The following is a 19702-nucleotide window of genomic DNA, read 5'->3' on the forward strand; positions in this document are numbered from 1 at the left end:
CATTTTTATTTCTTGTCTAAAAAAATTTTTTTTATGCTTAACTGAAATGCAGCCATTTATTTAATATGCCGTTTCGTTCATAATTTGTGTTAGTTTAAGTTTATTTCGAAATTCATGCTGCTCCTACACCACTACAAAAAATTTGTAAGCACTATTGGCCAGGCGTTTTAATCATTAAATTCTCTTCTTTGAAATTTGTTTTATATGTACTTGCATGATCTGAAGGTTGCTACTTCTGAACATTCTGGCAAGCCATAATGTTAATAAGTGGAGGTGTGTGAGGTAACGGGCGACTTGTGGCGCCCTCAAAATATTCTAAGTTTGCAGTTGGCGTGGCCGCGCTGGCGCCTCTCGGCCGGCCGCGGCTCGTTAGCAACCGTGTGATGCCGCACAACGGCCGGACCACGTGGTCCATCGGCCGCGTAGCTGGGAATTCCATGGCGATAGTGTGTCGATGAAGGAGACATGCCGGGAGTGCCAAAGATGGCGGACTTTGTGAAACCTTAAAGGCAGACATTTCACAGTTCGTATGGAAATTAATAGTAGCCAGATGAATCATGATACCTCAAAAAGAAACATATACATTACCATTATTTCCACGCCCATTCTGATGGTACTTCTGCTATCGTACTCATCGTTTAAAGTCATTAAAATAGTACCTGCAGAATTTATTTAATTGCAATTTTTCATTTATAAATGTTTATGTTACGTTCAATATTCACAACTGCCAAGTGATAGGAACCTCCGACCATTCGATTCATGTGTATATTCATATTGTATACTGTAGACTCAGCAGTATTTGGCTTGTAATGCGGCAACTACGTATCCGAGCCCCTCGACAACGAAACCAGCCAAAACTTTTAAATATTTCAACTCTGCGTCTGAGGGTACGTAGTTGAGGGCCACCACCACACCTCATTTTAATTAGAAAGCCCGCAAGCTCATATCACCCATACAAGGTGGACCAGAATGCCACCCCCAAAATTTCAGAGCTTTTTCAGGGATATTCTCTGAGTAGTTTGGTACAGAGACCCATGGACTCGGGTGGCTCGTTATAAAGTAATAACGTAATTATGACTTAGTAGGCTTTCTTACGAGAATTATCTTTGTTGCTGTGAAAATACTTTCACAAAAGTGAATTACCAATAGCAAAACGTAATAACACGAAAGAATCAGCTTATTCGTGGCCGCCTATTGAACGATTACCGTTCGTTTCTGATTTGCCTCTGTTCATTTAGTTATGTCAGGCTGCACTTTATTTCCTTTTGTCGAGCTCATATGGAGATCATTGCCAGACTGTATGCACAAGCTTTCCAATAAATTGTGCACGGAAATAGGGAATGAATATTATCTTGTTACTGTTCTTTCTATTGCTCCCACGTGATCACCATGCTCGTCATTCATTCTCATTCTACCGGAAACGCTTTGAACTAAATAGCATCTGAGCTTACTTACTGGAACTATTTGATTTTGACGGAATCACGCGATGAAATACGTGCTTCGTGGGGCTAAGCAGACAAAAACATACTTAAATTAGGCACCTATAAAATTTATTGCGTTCTCCTTAATTCTTCACACGCACATATTTGTCCTAATCTGAATTTCAACAACAAATATCATTTTGCAAAGACTGTGCAGCCAACATCACGTTAGAAGTCAAAACGGGACACTGGAACTCACCTTAGTCGACCGATCTTCGAACATAATCAAAACTTCAACCGAAGCACACGCAAATCCTAGACCGAATTGCTTAAAAAGCGTCCTTTGCACACAGATTTGTGCACCCAACTCCACATTGGTTACTGGAAATCAGTGACTTTTATATTTACTCACTCATGGGGATCATTCTCGGTATTACAACAAAATTAAACTTCACACGGATTTCCTACCTCAGCCTAATTTAGGACACCGGTGGCCAAGTCTCCTTGCAGAACTGCTTACGTGGCATTGCGGAGACAATGACTAGCAGACAGGAAATTAAAAAGAAATAGCAAAGAATTTCACACGCCAGTTTACTTAAGTATCCCACGCAATACACATTCAAAATGCCTAGCCACAAACCATACTACAATCTCTACTATCTTTCGTTGTACAGTGGTGACATGTAGTATCGAGGACACTGGATCAGGCCCATGCTGCAAAGAAAATTCATTTAATATTTGGAAAACTAATTTATGTTAATCATCAAAGGCAAGATAATTGATGACAGAATTCAAATAAAGGTCAAACGTGCTGAAGGCACCTCAAGATTGACTTTGTATTACTGGATTCTATTGTGCTCCATGCTTTCGACAAAATACCAAACTTATAACCATTGGGTTTAGCTGTAAAATTACTGCAAAAGGTGTTCCCCCCATAGCCCTGACTATAATATTGCCGAAAAAGAGCGGACTATTAATCTTAACAATAATATACCTCATCCTCTTCAGCTTTTGCAAACTGCATGACGGAGCTCATGACAGCTTCCGTCCACCCTCTAGCCTGACCAGGAACGGAATGTCCAAAAATGGCGGAGCGCCCCTAACGGTCACTCTGCTCTTCCCTGTGGGGGAGTGGAAATGGGCTCCTACCAACCCCCGAAGAGTCTGCTTGTGCAGGGGCATCTTTGTCGATTATCCACAAGAGTTAGGGTGGCACCAAAATGTAAGTAAAGCATGCAACTCTGTCCTACAACTGTTCTGCAGACAAACCCACAAACAAAACAAACACTCATTCCATAATTTATAGGTAAATGATAAGCATAAGAGAAAAATCTACATAATGAAATAATTAAAGAAATGAACACAGTGGCGTCCATCCCTATCCAGAGCCTCACTGTACCATACTACACTTACAAGAATGACTAATGTCTCGTGTAAAATCACTGTCACAGGGTGCAACGTGACCCTGTAATGAGACGGAACCACTCGTTTTTCCATTGTACTCAGTGACCTCATGGACGAAATGCATATCCACCTATTCTTCATTAGTAAATCTATCTACGCTGTTGTTGCCGGCCAATGTGGCCGAGCGGTTCTAAGCGCTACAGTCTGGAACCGCGCGACCGCTACGGTCGCAGGTTCGAATCCTGCCTCGGGCATGGATGTGTGTGATGTCCTTAGGTTAGTTAGGTTTAAGTAGTTCTAATTTCTAGAGGATTGATGACCTGAAAAGTTAAGTCCCATAGTGCTCAGAGCCATTTGAACCATATCTACGCTGTTGTGTATCACTGTTAACGTACAGCCAACACTGCTAGAAAAACGAATACTTGACTGGATCGAGCAGTACTGAAAATCAAGCTTGAGGACCAAGAGTAAAGTAGGCCTTATTGTCAACAGTAGTACAGTGAATAAATGGGACGAATTGCTTGGAAATTATACCTGGGCAACTTCTGAAATTTTGTCGGTGACGTTCTGGTTCGCCCTGTGCGCATGGAAAATAGCCTCTTCCTTAGAATAACAACGCATATTATGCACAGTACATGTACCATATGCTGATTTGTGGGTGTAGACCATATTTTATTTTAATGTATACTTTGTCGAACAGAAAGGATATGATTTTTAAAATCGGTCTTTGTGTTTCGGTTTTAAAGTATTTTCGGAAGAGCTGGTCCTAAATAAAAAAGTATTGAGTCCGAAAGTAAACAAAAAAATAATCACTTCCGACTGTTAAAATTTAGGCATTACAGTTCTCGTTCGAGCATCTCCAGCCCTGTTCATCAGCACACCACGTAAAGGCGCCTATTCACAACCGACTGGTCTGCCGAAACGCGGAACCGCATACCCGTTGGACTGGGTGTGGACACCGGCGACTGCTTATAATAGCGGACCCTACCTGCCTGCACTGACGGGTTAGGGCAGGCCGTGACGGACCCTCGTCTCTCCTATCTGCCGGCAAGCTGCGAAGATGGGACAGCAGGATTGTGGCGCCTTCCTAGACCTTTCCTCGGTGCAAGTTTCACAACGTGCAGTTTATAGGACACCACCTGAGCCGCGTCGAAGCCGCCAGGCAAATGATCAACATGAGCAAAATATTCTACTCCTGAAAGAAGAGCAACAGCGTCACCAGTTGTCTACAAAACGCTCTATGATATTCCCTCTTACATATTCATATGGACTTGGTTCTACTTCTTTTAACGTTTATATCCTTTTTTTCTCCTTTTATGTTGCTTACCTACATCTATATCTACATGACTACACTGCAATTCACACTGAAAAGCCTGGCAGAGAGTTCATCGAACCACTTTCACACTTTTCCTCTACCATTCCACTATCGAAGATCCCATGAACACGACAAACAACTAAATCTTTCCGTAATAACTCTGATTTCTTTTCAAAAAAATGGCTCTGAGCACTATGGGACTTAACATTTATGGTCATCAGTCCCCTAGAACTACTTAAACCTAACTAACCTAAGGACAGCACACAACACCCAGCCATCACGAGGCAGAGAAAATCCCTGACCCCGTCGGGAATCGAACCCGGGAACGGGAAGCGAGAACGCTACCGCACGACCACGAGATGCGGGCTCTGATTTCTTTTATTTTATTACTGTGATCGTTTCTCCCTATGTAGGTCGGCGTAAATAAAATATTTTTGTATTCAGACGACAACATTGGAGACTGAAACTGAGTACAATCATTTCGCCACGACGAAAAACTCCTATATTTTAATGATTGCCACCCAAATTCACCCTCATATCAGTGACACTCTCTCCCGTACTTGACGACAATAGAAAATTTTTCAATCTCCTCCTTCAGTCTAGTCGGATAAGCATCCCGTACTGCAAAGGACTACTCTAGCAGAGGTCGGACAAGCGCAGTCTCTTTAGTAGACCTGTTGCATCTTCCAAGAGTTCTGCCGATAAAGCACAGTCTTTCGTTCACCTTACTTATAACACTATCAACAGGGTGTTCGGAAGTTCCAATTACAAATGTCTACGCCTTTTACAAAGGACTGAATACATAATATTTTGAATGGGAACTAATGTCAGGAAACGAACCGTTTCCATTTCAAGACGGTTTCAATTCTCATGTTTAACTAATCCACTTCCGCTTCAGAGAATGAATTAGGCGTGGACTAATACAATAATTAGGTAACAATTCGAAAATAAACATTACTAAATATCCATTTATCACTTAAGCATATTTGTTTCAAATTAAAATGGCTCTAAGCACTATTGGACTTAACATCTGAGGTCATCAGTCCCCTAGACTTAGAACTGCTGCACATTTGTTTGTATTAACACTTAAACATTATGTGTTTACGTAATTCCAAAACAAAAAAACAGCATACTGTACGTTAAGAACAGTATTGATGCATTATAACAGCTGTTCGATGTGGCGACCACCAAATTTTTTACAGACCCTGTATCTAAGACGCATGTTGTGATACAGCCTCCATCCCAACTAGTGTCTCTTCAATTTCTAGTGCAGCGGCCAGATCTTCCTCTTTCTCGACAGGAGTCTCGTAAAGTGGCGTTAAGTGACTTCACGTGACCGCCTTAAGTACTACACGTTATTCTGTCTATCCTATTGCACATCAGGATAACCAACTCTGAGACGTGGACGTGTTACACATCTGAATTGAAACCGTCGTAGAACGGAAACGGTACGTTTTCGCACATGGGTTCGATTCAAAACATTGTGTACTCACTCCACCATACAAGCCCTGAAAGTTTGTAAAGAAGATTTCCGAACAACACGTATGGTTCAAATGGTTCAAATGGCTCTGAGCACTATGGGACTCAACTGCTGTGGTCATCAGTCCCCTAGAACTTAGAACTACTTAAACCTAACTAACCTAAGGACATCACACACATCCATGCCCGAGGCAGGATTCGAACCTGCGACCGTAGCAGCAGCGCGGCTCCGGACTGGAGCGCCTAGAACCGCACGGCCACCGCGGCCGGCACAACACGTATGTGATCGTTCAAAATTAAGTTGTTCGTCATTGTAATTCTTCGAATTTTACTGAAATAACAGATCTTATGTTTATGAGATTTATCGTGTAACTGAAATTTGTCGGAATAATTTTAGTACTCATGTGGATAACCTCAAGCTTTTCATTACTTAGCGTCAGTCTCCACTTTTCGCACCATGCAGACATCTCGTCCAAATAATTTTGCAATTGTTTTTCATCTTCTGGTGATTTTGTTAGGCAGTAAATGACGGTATCGTCTGCAAACAATCTAAAAGGGCTGTCTCCTACATCGTGTATATCGATTAGCAACAGCAGAGGGCCTATAACGCTCTCTTAGGGAACGCCAGATATATCTTCTGATTTACTCCGTGACCCTCTGTTATTTACTACGTTCTGTAACCTTTTTGACAGGAAATCACGAATCCAGTCGCACAACTGTGACGATACTCTATAGAGATACGGGTCGATTAGAAGCCACTTGTGAGATACGCTCTCAGAAGCCTTCTGGAAATCTAAAAATTTGAAATCAGTTTGAGACTCCTGTCTGTAACACACATTACTTCATAAGTATAAAGAGCTAGTTGTGTTCCACAACATCGGTACTGTATTTTCTGAATCCGTACGATGTGTTACCTTCGAGGTAATTCACAATGTTCGAACACTTTATGTGTTCCAAAATCCTACTGCAAATCCACGTCAGTGTTATTAGTCTGTAGTTCAATGGATAATTCATATTTCCTCTCTCGTGTATTTCTGTGATATGTGCAACATTCCCGTCTTACGGTACGGATCTTTCGTCGGGCGAGCAGGTGTATATAATTGCTAAATATGGAGCAATTACATCAGCACACTCTGAAAGGAACCTAAGTGACATACAATCTGTACCGGAAAACTTGCCTTTACTGGGTGATTTGAGTAGTTTGCTTCACATAGCATATCTAGTTCTAAGTTACTCATGTTGGCACTTGTTCTTGATTCGAATTCTCACTGTTTGCCTCATCTTCTATGGTGAAGAAATTCGGAAAACTGTATTTAGTAATTCCCCTTTAGTGGCACTGACTTCGGTAAGATTACCAAGCATATTCTGTCAAAACACGAAAAATAGTTACGCTTTGTCACCTCAAAAATTTTTGGTTGTTCCGTTACGTATGTAATCATTTAAGTACTTGTGACGAATACTCTGTTCTTTTAAAGAGTGTCTCGCTTAATATACAGTTTTACACTCAAGAGACAAAGAAACCGGTACACTTGGCTAATATCATATAGGGAACCCCCAAGCGCACAGAAGTGCCGCAACGCGTCGTGGCATGGACTCAGCTAATGTCTGAAGTAGTGCTGGAGGGAATTGACACCATGAATCCTGCAGGGCTGTCCATAATCCATAAGAGTGCGAGGGGTTGGAGATCTCTTCTGAACAGCACGCTGAAAGCCATCCCGGGTATGTTCAATAATGTTCATGTATGGGGAGTTTGGTGGCCAGCGGAAGTGTTTAAACTTAGAAGAGTGTCCCTGGAACCACTCTGTAGCAATTCTGGACGTGTGGGGCGTCGCATTGTCTTGTTTTAATTGTCCAAGTCCATCAGATTGCACAATTGACATGAATGGATGCAGCTGATGAGACAGGATGCTTACGTACGTGTCTCCTGTCATAGTCGTATCTAGACGTATCAGGGGTCCGGCCGCCGCGATGTCGGAGATTTGATGTTTTACCGGATTCCTGTTACTCATGGTACACTCGTGAAATGATGCTGTGTCCGATTGCTCGAGCGCCGACTATGTTCAAACTCACTTACATCTTGATATCCTGCCATCGTACGGCATCGTACAGCAGTAACCGCTCAAACAACTGCACCAGACACTTGTCTTCTATAGGCGTAGCCGACCGCAGCGGTGTATTATGCCTGTTTACATATCTCTGTATTTGAATACGCATGTCTATTCCCGTTTCTTTGGCGCTTCAGTGTATAATGCTCATGTATCTTCCACTTTACAATAAAGACAATGATATGCAGAAATATCCCAGAGAATTGCTACTACGTAATTCTCTCGCCGCTGCAGAGAGAAGTGATATACGTATTAGAATCAGTTGTGCTGTGAAACAGCTGAAATCGCTAAAATTTAACAATAATTCAGCACCCGAATGATGCCCTCTCAGATTCTATAACGAAAATGATTGTCGTCCTGTTACCTCCTTTTAAACCATAACATATCATAGATAATCGATGCGATATTCCTTGATGGCACGATGACTACCGAACGGTACGTGGACGTTTTGGAAGATGATTTTATCCCCATTACCCAAAGTGACCCTGATTTCGTCAAGATGTGGTTCATCCAAGACGGAGCTCGAACCTAGTAAAGCAGAAGAGTGTTTGATGTGCTGGGGGAGTACTTTGAGGATCGCATTCTGGCCCTGGGGTACCCAGAGGCCACTGTCATCGGCCTCGATTGGCCACTTTATTCTCCGGATGTGAACACATGCGACTTCTTTTTGTAGGGCTATATTACGGTCGAGCTGCACAGTAATAACCCATAAACCATTTCTGAGCAGGAAACAACCATTTAGTAGGTCATCGACAGCATCGATGTTCCGACACTTCAGCCGGTCATGCGAAATTTCGCTAATCGCCTGCGTTACATCTTCGTCAATGATGGCAGGCATATCGAACATGTCAAGACGTAAATCCGAATACCCGTAGTGACGTTTACATGTCGAATAAGGTGTGTGCACGCCATAGATTGTAACTAATTTACGTTTTTTATATAGTTTAATATAATTGTAATCCATTTGTTGTAGGATCTTGGAACATATTCTGAGCTCAAACATAATGAAGTATCTCCTGCATTCCAAACGGTATGAATTCCGAAAACATCTATCGTGTGAAACCAAGCTCGCAATTTTTTCACATGACACCTTGAAAGCCATGGACCAAGACAGTCAGGTAGATGCAGCATTTCTCGATTTCCGAAAAGTATCTGACCCATTACCACATCTATGCTTACTATCTAAAGTACGATCTTACGAGTTTGTGACTGGATTGAGTACTTTTTTGTAGGGAGAACTTCAGCAAGATATCTAGGGTGAAGTGTTATGAACAGCTATAGATGGGAAGTGTGTTGGGAGACTTGTCGATAATGCCGTGTGGTAATGACCTTGCAGACAGTAATTTAGTAACCGCAGACTTTTTACATTTAGCTTAGTGATCTATAATGAAGTACAATCTGAGAAACTGCACAAGTATTCAGTTAATCCCGATAAGATTTATAAGTGGTGAAAAGAATGATATCTTGCTTTAAATGTTCAGAAATGTAATGCACTCCAAAAAACGAAAAAAAACAGCTTCCTATAAGCATAAGGTTATTGGTTCACAGTTGGAATCTGTAAACTCATATAAATACATGGGATTAATAATTTTTAGGGATATGAAATGGAAAGATCACATGACGCACTAGTAGGTACAGCAGGCGGTAGACTTCGGCTTATTACTCATGAAGTAATGAGTGCTAGCGACAAGGGATGTCAAATTGATTCCATATTTTTAGATTTCCAGAAGGCTTTCGACACCGTTCCTTACAAGCGTCTTCTAACCAAACTGCGTGACTATGTAATAACGCCTCAGTTGTGCGACTCGATTCGTGATTTCCTGTCAGAAAGGTCACAGTTCGTAGTAATAGACGGAAAGTCATCGAGAAAAACAGAAGTAATATCCGGCGTTCCCCAAGGAAGTGTTATAGGCCCTATATTGTTTCTGATCTACATTAACGACATAGGAAACAATCTGAATAGCCCTTCTAGATTGTCTGCAGATGATGCTGTCATTTACCGTCCTGTAAAGTCATCAGATGACCAAAACGAATTGTAAAATAATTTAGATATGTAAATGGTGCGAAAAGTGGCAATTGACCCTGAATAAAGAAAATTATGAATTTCTCATATGAGTACTAAAAGAAATCCGCTAAATTTCGATTACGCGATAAGCCACACATATCTTCAGGTTGTAAATTAAACTAAATACTTAGGGATTACAATTACAAATAACCTAAATTGGAACGATCACATAGATAATGTTGTGGGCAGAGTAAATCAAAGACTGCGATTCATTGGCAGAACACTTAGAAGGTGCAACAGATCTACTAAAGAGACTGCTTACACCACGCTTGTCCACTCTGTTCTGGAGTATTCCTGTACGGTGTGGGATCCGCATCAGGTGGGACAGGCAGATGACATCGAAAAGTTCAAAGAAGGCCGGCTCGTTTTGTACTATAGCGAAATAGGGGAGATAGTATCACAGGCATGATACGTTAACTGGAGTGGCAATCATTAAAACAAAGGCGTTTTTCGTTGAGACGGGATCTTCTCATGAAATTTCAATCACCCGTTTTCTACTCCGATTGTGAAAACATTGTTGGCATCCACCTACATAGGGAGAAATGATCATCACCATAAAATAAGAGAAATCAGGGCTTGTACAGAAAAAATTAAATGCTCGTTATTCCCGTGCACCATTCGAGAGTGGAACGGTAGAGAGAAAGTTGGAAGGTGGTTCATTGAACCCTCTGCTAGGCACTTTATTGTGAATAGCAGAGTAATCACGTAGACGTAGATGTAGATTGGTGGTATACTGGGGAACTGCAATCAGTCTGCAAAGGGGACTGCAGACAAAACACTCGTGCGACCCGTCCTACGATACTGCTCAAGTGTGTGGGACCCGTACCAAATAGGAGTAACAGGAAATAGTCCACGAGAATGAGAAAGGCAACACTAATGGTCGCAGGTTTGTTTGACCCATGGGAGAGTGTCACGGAGATGCTGATGAAACTGAACTGGCAAGCGTTTGAGGATGGAGGCAAACTATCCCGAGAAAGCTAGTCAATAAGTTTGAAGAACCAGTTTTAAATTACGAATCTAGGAATGTACTATAACCCTGCACGTATCGATCCCTTAGGAATGGCGTGGAGAAGTTTAGACTAAGTACAGCGCCTACTGAGGCGTTTAAGCAATCATTCTTTCCGCGCTCCATACGTGAATGTTACGTTAAGAAACATTAATACCTGCTACAATTATGTACTCTCTGCCATGCAGGTACGGTTGTTTGCTCAGTATGGAGTTATGATTGTAAAGGAAACTTTTTTATGTTTTAAAGTCACGTATAGAGGACGCGCACACGTAGGCCAGGAGTTGGATAAGAAACTACATACAACCCATTTCGCCTATACTGGATGAATCAGACAGAATTTAAGAGTTTTTTCGGGTAAATTTTCTGAGTATTTTGGTATAAGGACTCTTGTCCGCCGGTGTTTCGTTACAAAGTAAGAATGTAATTATGGCTAAAAACGCTTTTTCACCAGAATTAACTTTGTTTTTGTGAAAATGGTTTCACAACAGTGAAAGTTCCTATAATCTGTAAAAATCACAACTTAGTAACACGGAATGATCCGATTATTCGTTTGCACCTATGTACAGATTCAAAACTACTGTATTGCGGTTGGCGTCGCTGCGGAACAGCTGAGCATATCGTTGTCGAGCCGTTTGTCCATTGCATTCAGTGAACCCATAGAAGAGATGCGTACGGGCAAATTTTTATCAGTAAATCTATCCACACTGTTCTGCATCACTGTAAATAGACAAGTAATCCCGCTGGAAATTTTGTGGGTGAAAATTTGGTTCACCTTGTACACATGTAAAACGGCCTTCTAAGAATGGCAACGAATCTCATGTACTTTATATGTACCATTTGTAGGTTCACGGATGTTACACCATATTTTATTTTAACCCTCGCAGTACTAAGAGGAGGGGGAGGGGAGTAACTCGTGTCCACCTTTTGAACATATCGTAATCTCGTCTGGTACTTTATATTTCAAAATTTCGAAAAAAAATATTTATTGTTTTTCATCATTTCTTACACCAGATTCGGTTACTGTTTTAAATTTTTCAGTATAACGTAACCCAGTAATTTAAGTCTCACAAGGAACCTCTCGAGTGCGGAGTCGCAAGTTCAATTATTAGTAAGGCTCGTTTGAAAGTGTTGTGTTCTCAATCATGACAGGAAAAATATTAGGTGCTAGGAGTAATGACTCACCATGTGCATCAAGAGGGCGACGGAAAATTAGTGTCCGAGAGGTGCAGAGATCAACCTTCTATAGGATGTATGTATTACACTTCACAAAATAGACATCGTCGACATTCAATAAAAGTTCAAAGCAAACCATTAACTTGCACCATGAACAGCGAATGAAAAATGCCGCGCCAAAATGAAGGTTGGCACATTCAAGATCGAAGGTGAACTTCTTGGGAATTGCAAACCATGCAGGACGTTCAGCTAGGTATCTACTCTTAAAGAATGTGTATAGAACCATATTGATGTAACGGAGTGATGAGAACTGATGGAATTTGATGTCTATCAACCCAGTTCAAAACTGTCTGTCGTGGAGCTTATCGTGAAACTGGCTATCCTTAAAGGCAGAGCTGCAGATATGCGATAATATATTTTGTAGGCACAGTAAAACAAATATCCAGACGCTGAATTTACCCAGTGGTTCCAGGTAATATGAACTGCAATGCCACCACACACTTTTCAGGTCCGCAGCTCGTGGTCGTGCGGTAGCGTTCTCGCCTCCCGCGCCCAGGTTCCTGGGTTCGATTTCCGGCGGGGTCAGGGATTTTCTCTGCCTCGTGATGACTGGGTGTTGTGTGATGTCCTTAGGTTATTTAGGTTTAAGTAGTTCTAAGTTCTAGGGGACTGATGACCATAGATGACCCATAGTGCTCAGAGCCATTTGAACCATTTTTTGAACACTTTTCAGGAGGGATAGTTTGCTCTAAAGGAGTGTGATTTTTATACCCACACCAGGAATAAAGTAAAAGCAAGTTAGTTTGACCAGCTATTGGCCAAAATCAGTGCTCTCCCACTCGTGCTTGCTGTAACGTAAATATCGCCCATACAAGAGAAAGAACCGTACGGGGCAGAGCACTTCCAACTTTTCGCATCACAATAAATAACTTTCCAGCCAATTTACCATCCAGATTAACAGTAGTCGTAATTGTGTACGAATGAGTTCAGGCATTGATATTAGTTGATCTTGACACACCTCTCTTGGTACCTCTAATTTCCAGGTCTCCTTTCACACGCATTTCGGGGAATTGAAAACAAATTCCTTATTAAAAGATGGGGTTCGTTTGTATATCTCATCTACAAATTTTCTGGCCGATTCCGCATTTTGCTGTGTCTCGTCACGTTCGGTAATACTGTTTGAAGTTATGCAACCATTCACTACCTCGATTGAATTCATCGTAATCTATGTCGCACGTAGTTTGATGTGTATAACGTAGTAGGGTGCTATCACACACATCCTGTAAATTGTATCGAGTATCCTTTAAACGCGCAAACACCAGTTTCTGTAACAAGTACATCTTGTCCTCCCTTGAATACCCGTAGTTTTTCTTGCGCACTATAGGGTCATATTGTTGCTGACTTAATCGAAATCTTTTCATAATTTTCTTTTGCCATGCAGCGAATGACCTTCCACGTACGTAATTATATTTAGTACCAGCTCCATACACGATTGTCCTGTACTATGTTTCGCTGGGGTTTGTGGCTGCCTGTCCGACCAGGATGATAAACTGCATGGCTCGACACTTGTTTTAATGTCACTTACACTTGTTTGACACGTATCGTCATCATAATGTACATTGTCAGCACAGTTATCGTATACGATAAGACACATTGCACTGACTCATCTTGCAGAAACGCTAATATTTCGACTGCCACTTCTTTCTCACTCCGCGGAATTCTTTGGGCTCCCTTCTGAAGAAATGTCAATTTCGGCAACTGTTGTTGTGGATATAATGCAATGTTCTCTTTGTTTATCGTTGCCGTGTCATTGTTTGTATCAGCACCACTAGCACTGTAACACTCTTGTGAGTTACTTATCGAATAAGTAGTTCAACTTCGCTCCGTAGCCTAATGCTTTGGTCACCATTGGATACATCGAGTCCCGCCCCCCCGTTTCCATTAGTAGCCAATATTGTGGTTGCTAGAAGAAATATTTGGGGTGTCGAATGCCGTAAACATCATTAACCTTTTGCGACCTCGCACTCAAGGGGTTCCTTGTCGATAGCAGATGTGATTTTTCGCAACAAATGCAATATTGATATTTTCAAGTTCAGGAGGCGTCTTACACATCTGTACAACATCAAAAGGTATATTGTGAAGTAAAATCAAATGTAATTTACGAAATTTGTATTTTTAAAGTTCTTTGTAGTGTCCATAAAGTACCCCTCCTCTCGATGTAAACATTAGGGAAAATTTGTTGGTGTTACTAATATTGTGCTAATAGATATTTTCCAGTTCAGTACACTACTTGTATATCATTACCTGCTTCGGAAGAATTATGTTAATGAAAGTTAAACATATTTAATGAACTTCATTTTATTCTTTTTTTCTTTGTGGTGGGCACAAAGCATCCCTCCCCCAACTCAAGTTGGTATTACGTGTTACGGAGAATGCTTGGTTACAGCTAGGGTTAAAGTAATCTCTGTCCAGTAGAAGAGATATGATCCTTAAAATCGTTGCTCGTAATTCGGTTTTAATGTTTTTAATTATATTTTCTGAAGATCTGGTCGCAAGTAAAAAAAAGTATTATTCTGTCTGATAGGAAAATAAAAAAAATAAAAAAACATTACAGTCACTTCAGATTGTAAAAATTTAGGCATTACAGTCCTTGTTCAAGTATCTCAGTCCTCTTCATCAGCACACCGCCGACCGCTGTGGCCGAGCGGTTCGAGGCGCTTCAGTCCGAAACTGCGCTGCTGCTGCTACGGTCGCAGGTTCGAATTCTGCCTCGGGCTTGGATGTGTGTGATGTCCTTAGGTTAGTTAGGTTTAAGTAGTTCTAGGTCTAGGGGACTGATGACCTCAGATGTCAAGTCCCATAGTACTTAGAGCCATTTGAGTCATCAGCACACCCCATAACCTTCGGCCTGGGCGGGCCCTCGGGTCTTCTACTTGCCGGGGAAGTGGCGGAGTTGGGACGGGGAGGATAAGTGAACCCTTCCTCGAACTTTTCTGGGTGCAAATTTCACAGGATGCAGATTTCAATGTGTGCAGTTTACAGGACACCAGAACTGAACTCTGAAATTCGCTTTACTGTTCTCGAGGCTGTATTCAAATCAACTGTTACACGAAGATACGGGACTTCGGTTTTTGCGAGACAGAATTCTACAGAGCGCACGCACCTTCTACGAAAAGTTGGCTAAGTCTAGCAATGGGCTCATTGTGGAACTGGGCGACCTACCACACTACAGGCGGGCAATACATTGGCCTGAACTGTTGCGAGAATAAATTTTTTTCGCAGCTGTTTGAGAAAACATCACATCCGCGTCACCAGAGGGCAATCTTGCTTCGAGGATAACTTTTTCCGCAGCAGCTTGAGGACAAACGCGTCCACATTACCTGAAGCCAATCTAGCAATATACGTAATATCACACCGAGAGGTTCAAGAGAAATAAAATTTTAATGTTTAACCTGCACACTTGCCGAGTAAGGAATGCTCGACAGATAAGCGTCCACTGAGAAGTCGTCACGAAACTTTAGGACTTCTGGTAGAATGCTTGAAAGTTTTCAAACTAAATATAAACCCAACAGCATGTAATAAGTACTACATCCCCCTTAGAACAAGTTACCGACAACAGCACTCCTTCAAAAGAATAACGTAATTGGTTTCGTCAGTTACTCAAAAACGTTGAAATGTGTTTGAAATCTTATGGGACTTAACTGCTAAGGTCATCAGTCCCTAAGCTTACACACTATTTAACCTAAATTATCCTAAGGACAAACACACACACCCATGCCCGAAGGAGGACTCGAACCTCCGCCGGGACCAGCCGCACAGTCCGTGACTGCAGTGCCATAGACCGCTCAGCTAATCCCGCGCGGCTCGTCAGTTACACAATTTGAAGACTAATTTCCCCTGAATCTGGTATCCAGAAAACTTAATTGACATCCACATGTGTGTTATCGCAAGTAATAGTAAAATTTTAAACATGAAGTACAAATGATCCACAGTTTTGATTTTTGAAAGTTGTGTGATTTAGTTACTCATGCCCAAGTATAAATATTTTACGATTTACTTATGTAAGCCTCAATTATCTATTCCAGGGAACTGTTTTCTGAAAACTGAGTTGGCTTGAATAAAAATAATTAATATAATCATACAGTCATCATTTTACGAAACTATTCATTTGCTAGCAACATTTGGACATCAAAACGATAAACTATTCGAAATAACTCTAATTATTTAAAAATCGTTGTAATTAAAGAGAAACAACCGCACAAGAGCGAGTAGGACTTGCGCGCTGAGAGTTCAGTACAAATTTATCTATATAGATACTTCGTATACAGGTTTTGATGAGTGGGTTTGTGGTTATCAAAATATGTGAAATAAATGGCCGAGTCTTTTTATCGTATTGACTTAGAAGCTTAAATGCCTTAAACCACCCATGGACATTTGACTTAGTACGTGACATATGTTTCAACTTGATACCTTTACCCGTTCCTGAGGAAAATGGGTCTTACAGACGGACAGACAGACAACAAAGTGATCTGTAATGATTCCTGTTTATCAACTGAGGTAACGAAATTTTAAAAACTAATTAGTCTTTTACGTTCCGAATCCTAACTATAGGTATGAGAATTTTATGTTTAATATTGCTGTTTCTGACTAACATTTGCAGCAAGTTACCCACCATAATGCGAATAAAAGCTTCCAGTTTCACGGGTTGTGGATACAACAAAAATACTCACAAAGAATTTCTGTTATTACCGATTAAAGATTCGGTTAACACTGTCTGCCATTTGATCTAGTCTTTTTACTTATGTATTTTTCACGTTTTGTAGAGCACGTAAACCGAAATCTTTTATTCAACAAATAGGTGAAAGTCGGGTAAGACCGGGTAGTGGGGTGAATCTGGGTACCGTGCTTTTGACATCACTATTTATGCCCTTTGGTGGAGAGATATAGAATTACGATCCTATAGTCAAGGGGAAGGAGTAACCATGTTGGCATGTCGCTGCACCTCTGAAGGAAAGTTTGTTTTCCGGTGTCAGATGACTAACGTTATTTTGTTTTTAAACTGCGACTATTGCCTGATCATTAAACTTAACTATTTATCCAGGAATATTAGATGATCAGAAAGTATTTATACCTAGCAAACAATAGGGATTTGGTTCAACAATAACGTGCTTTTGTTTGGTTTTTACAGCCTATGCACTTGGGTTAATACTGGTACACTGAGTGAGAGTTAGACCGGGAAGGTCAATTAAAAGAAAGGAAACAAATGCATAAGAAGAATGTATCAACGAAGAGAAAGTCGTCTTTGAACACTCAGAAAAACGGAAAAAGACGTCATGAAAGCAAATCAACCAGAAAGAGACGTATGTGAAGAACTAACACAGGAAAGGAGTGTCGTCAAAAAATTCTCTATGGACGAAGACGATAAAAACAAATCAGACGTCAACTGCTTGTATTATGACGACCTGTTTTCAAACTCAGACGGAGAAGAAGATTTGATACAATGAGAAAAATGTCTTCGCTGAGTCCTGAAAAGATCAAGTGAAGCAGAAGCTGAGGATTGTTACTTTGCGTGTGAATTTTGTGAATAACACTGTTAGCTGAATTATATTTCTATAAACATGGCTCTGCTTTTCTACTGAAAACATTGTTTTTCTATTTTCCTATAAAGGTAGTATGTGTATCCACTCTAACCCCATTAGTGGTATAACACTGGGCGCTTTAACATTTTCTATAAAATAACCTCTCACTTATAAGTACGGAAGCTATGACTCTCCAAGAATAAAATATAGGCCGAAATTCCAAACCTAGCTTTCAAAAACTCGTTTACGGTGGAGAACTGCAGCACCATTCCCCCTTTCAATTATCGAACAAACGCAAGGATGGCGGACATAGTGTTTAGTGTATTTGGGATGGTAAAACAGTTAAGATCCTTAGACGCTAGACTGTATCCACGTAAGATTTTATGTCAACTATGCTACAAATATATCACCATTCTTATCCATCATTTATCAGAGATCACTGGAACAGCGAAAAGTTCCACGGGACTGGAAGAAGGCCCAGGTCATAGCAATCTATAAAAAGGGTAGAAAATCGGATGCACTTAATTACCGGACAATTTCACTGACATCGATTTGTTGTAGAGTCATGGAACATATTTCTTGTTCATATTGACCTTTCAGACTCTGAGAAACTCATCTGCAGAAACCAGCACGGTTTTAGGAAACAGCGGTCATGCGAGAAACAGCTGGCCATCTTTGTGCATGATATACAACAGGCTCTAGATACCGGCTCCTAGTTTGGTGCCATATTCAGACTTCAACACAAACAAGCGCAACATTAGGTATACCCCACAGCAGGTCCGCTGCTTTCTACGATTTACATAAACGATCTTGTTGATGGTATTGACAGCGGCATTAGACTGTTTGCCGATGATGCTGTAGTCTACAGGAAAGTAGTATCACTCGAAAGTTGTGAACAAATCAGTGAGGATTTGCAGAAAATACACGCGTGGTGTAATGACTGGCAGTTATTTCTCAATATTAGTAAGTGTAGCCTACTGCGTATAACAAAGCGAAAACACCCATAAATGTAAGAGTACAAAATAAATTCCCAGTCTTAGGAAAGGGTAAAATCCGTCAAGTATCTGGGAGTGACTATTTGAAATGATCTCTAATGGAATGATCAGATTACACAAGTAACGGGTAAGGCGAACTCTAGATTGCGGTTTATTGATAGAATCCTGAAACGGTGCAGTCCTTCAACAAAGGAAATTGCTTACAGTACTTTAGTTCGTCCAGTCTCAGAGTATTGTTCGTCTGAATGGAACCCTTACCACTTGGGTCTGATTCAAGAGATTTAGAATGTCCAAAGAAGAGCGGCAAGATTCGTGACTGGTACATTTATCCTTCGCGAGAGCGTCACAAATCTCATAGAAAGTTTGAAGTGAGACACACTTGCAGATAGACGACACCCTAAACGGAAGGGGCTGCTCACTAAATTCCAAAATCCGATTTACGCCGAGGATGTAGAGGACATATTATTACCACCAACTTTCAAATCACACAATGATCACCATTCAAAGACAAGAAAAATTAGAGCTCGAACTGAGGCGTTCAGACAGTCGTTTTTCTCTCGTGCGATCCGCGAGTGGAACAAGAGGAAGGGGGGAGGGAGGGGGGTATATGACTTTGGCGCGAATAGTGCCCTCCGCCACATACCGCTTGGTGGCTAGCGGAGTTTATATGTAGATGTAGATTAAACAATTATTATGTAACAATCTCTAAGTTACACCGAAGAGCCAAAGAAACTGGTACACCTTCCTAATATCGTGTAAGGCCATCGCGAACAAGCAGAAGTGCCTCAACACGACGTGATAAGGACTCGACTAATGTCTGAAGTAGTGCTGGAGGGAATAGACACCTTGAATCCTGCAGGGCTGTCCATAAATCCGTAAGAATACGACGGGGTGGAGATCTCTTCTGAACAGCACGTTACGAAGCATCCCAGGTATGCTCAATAATGTTTACGTCTGGGGAGTTTGGCGGCCATCGGAAGTGTTTAAACTCATAAGAGTGTTCGTGGAGCCACTCTGTAGAAATTCTGAACGTGTGGAGTGTCACATTGTCCTGCTGCAATTGCTCGAGTCCGTAGGAGTGCACAATGGACAGTAATGGATGCAGGTGATCAGATAGGACGCTTACGTACGGGTCACCTGTCAGAGTCGTATCTAGA

This window comes from Schistocerca piceifrons, chromosome X (assembly GCF_021461385.2).
Source record: "Schistocerca piceifrons isolate TAMUIC-IGC-003096 chromosome X, iqSchPice1.1, whole genome shotgun sequence".
NCBI classification, from domain to species: Eukaryota; Metazoa; Arthropoda; class Insecta; order Orthoptera; family Acrididae; genus Schistocerca; species Schistocerca piceifrons.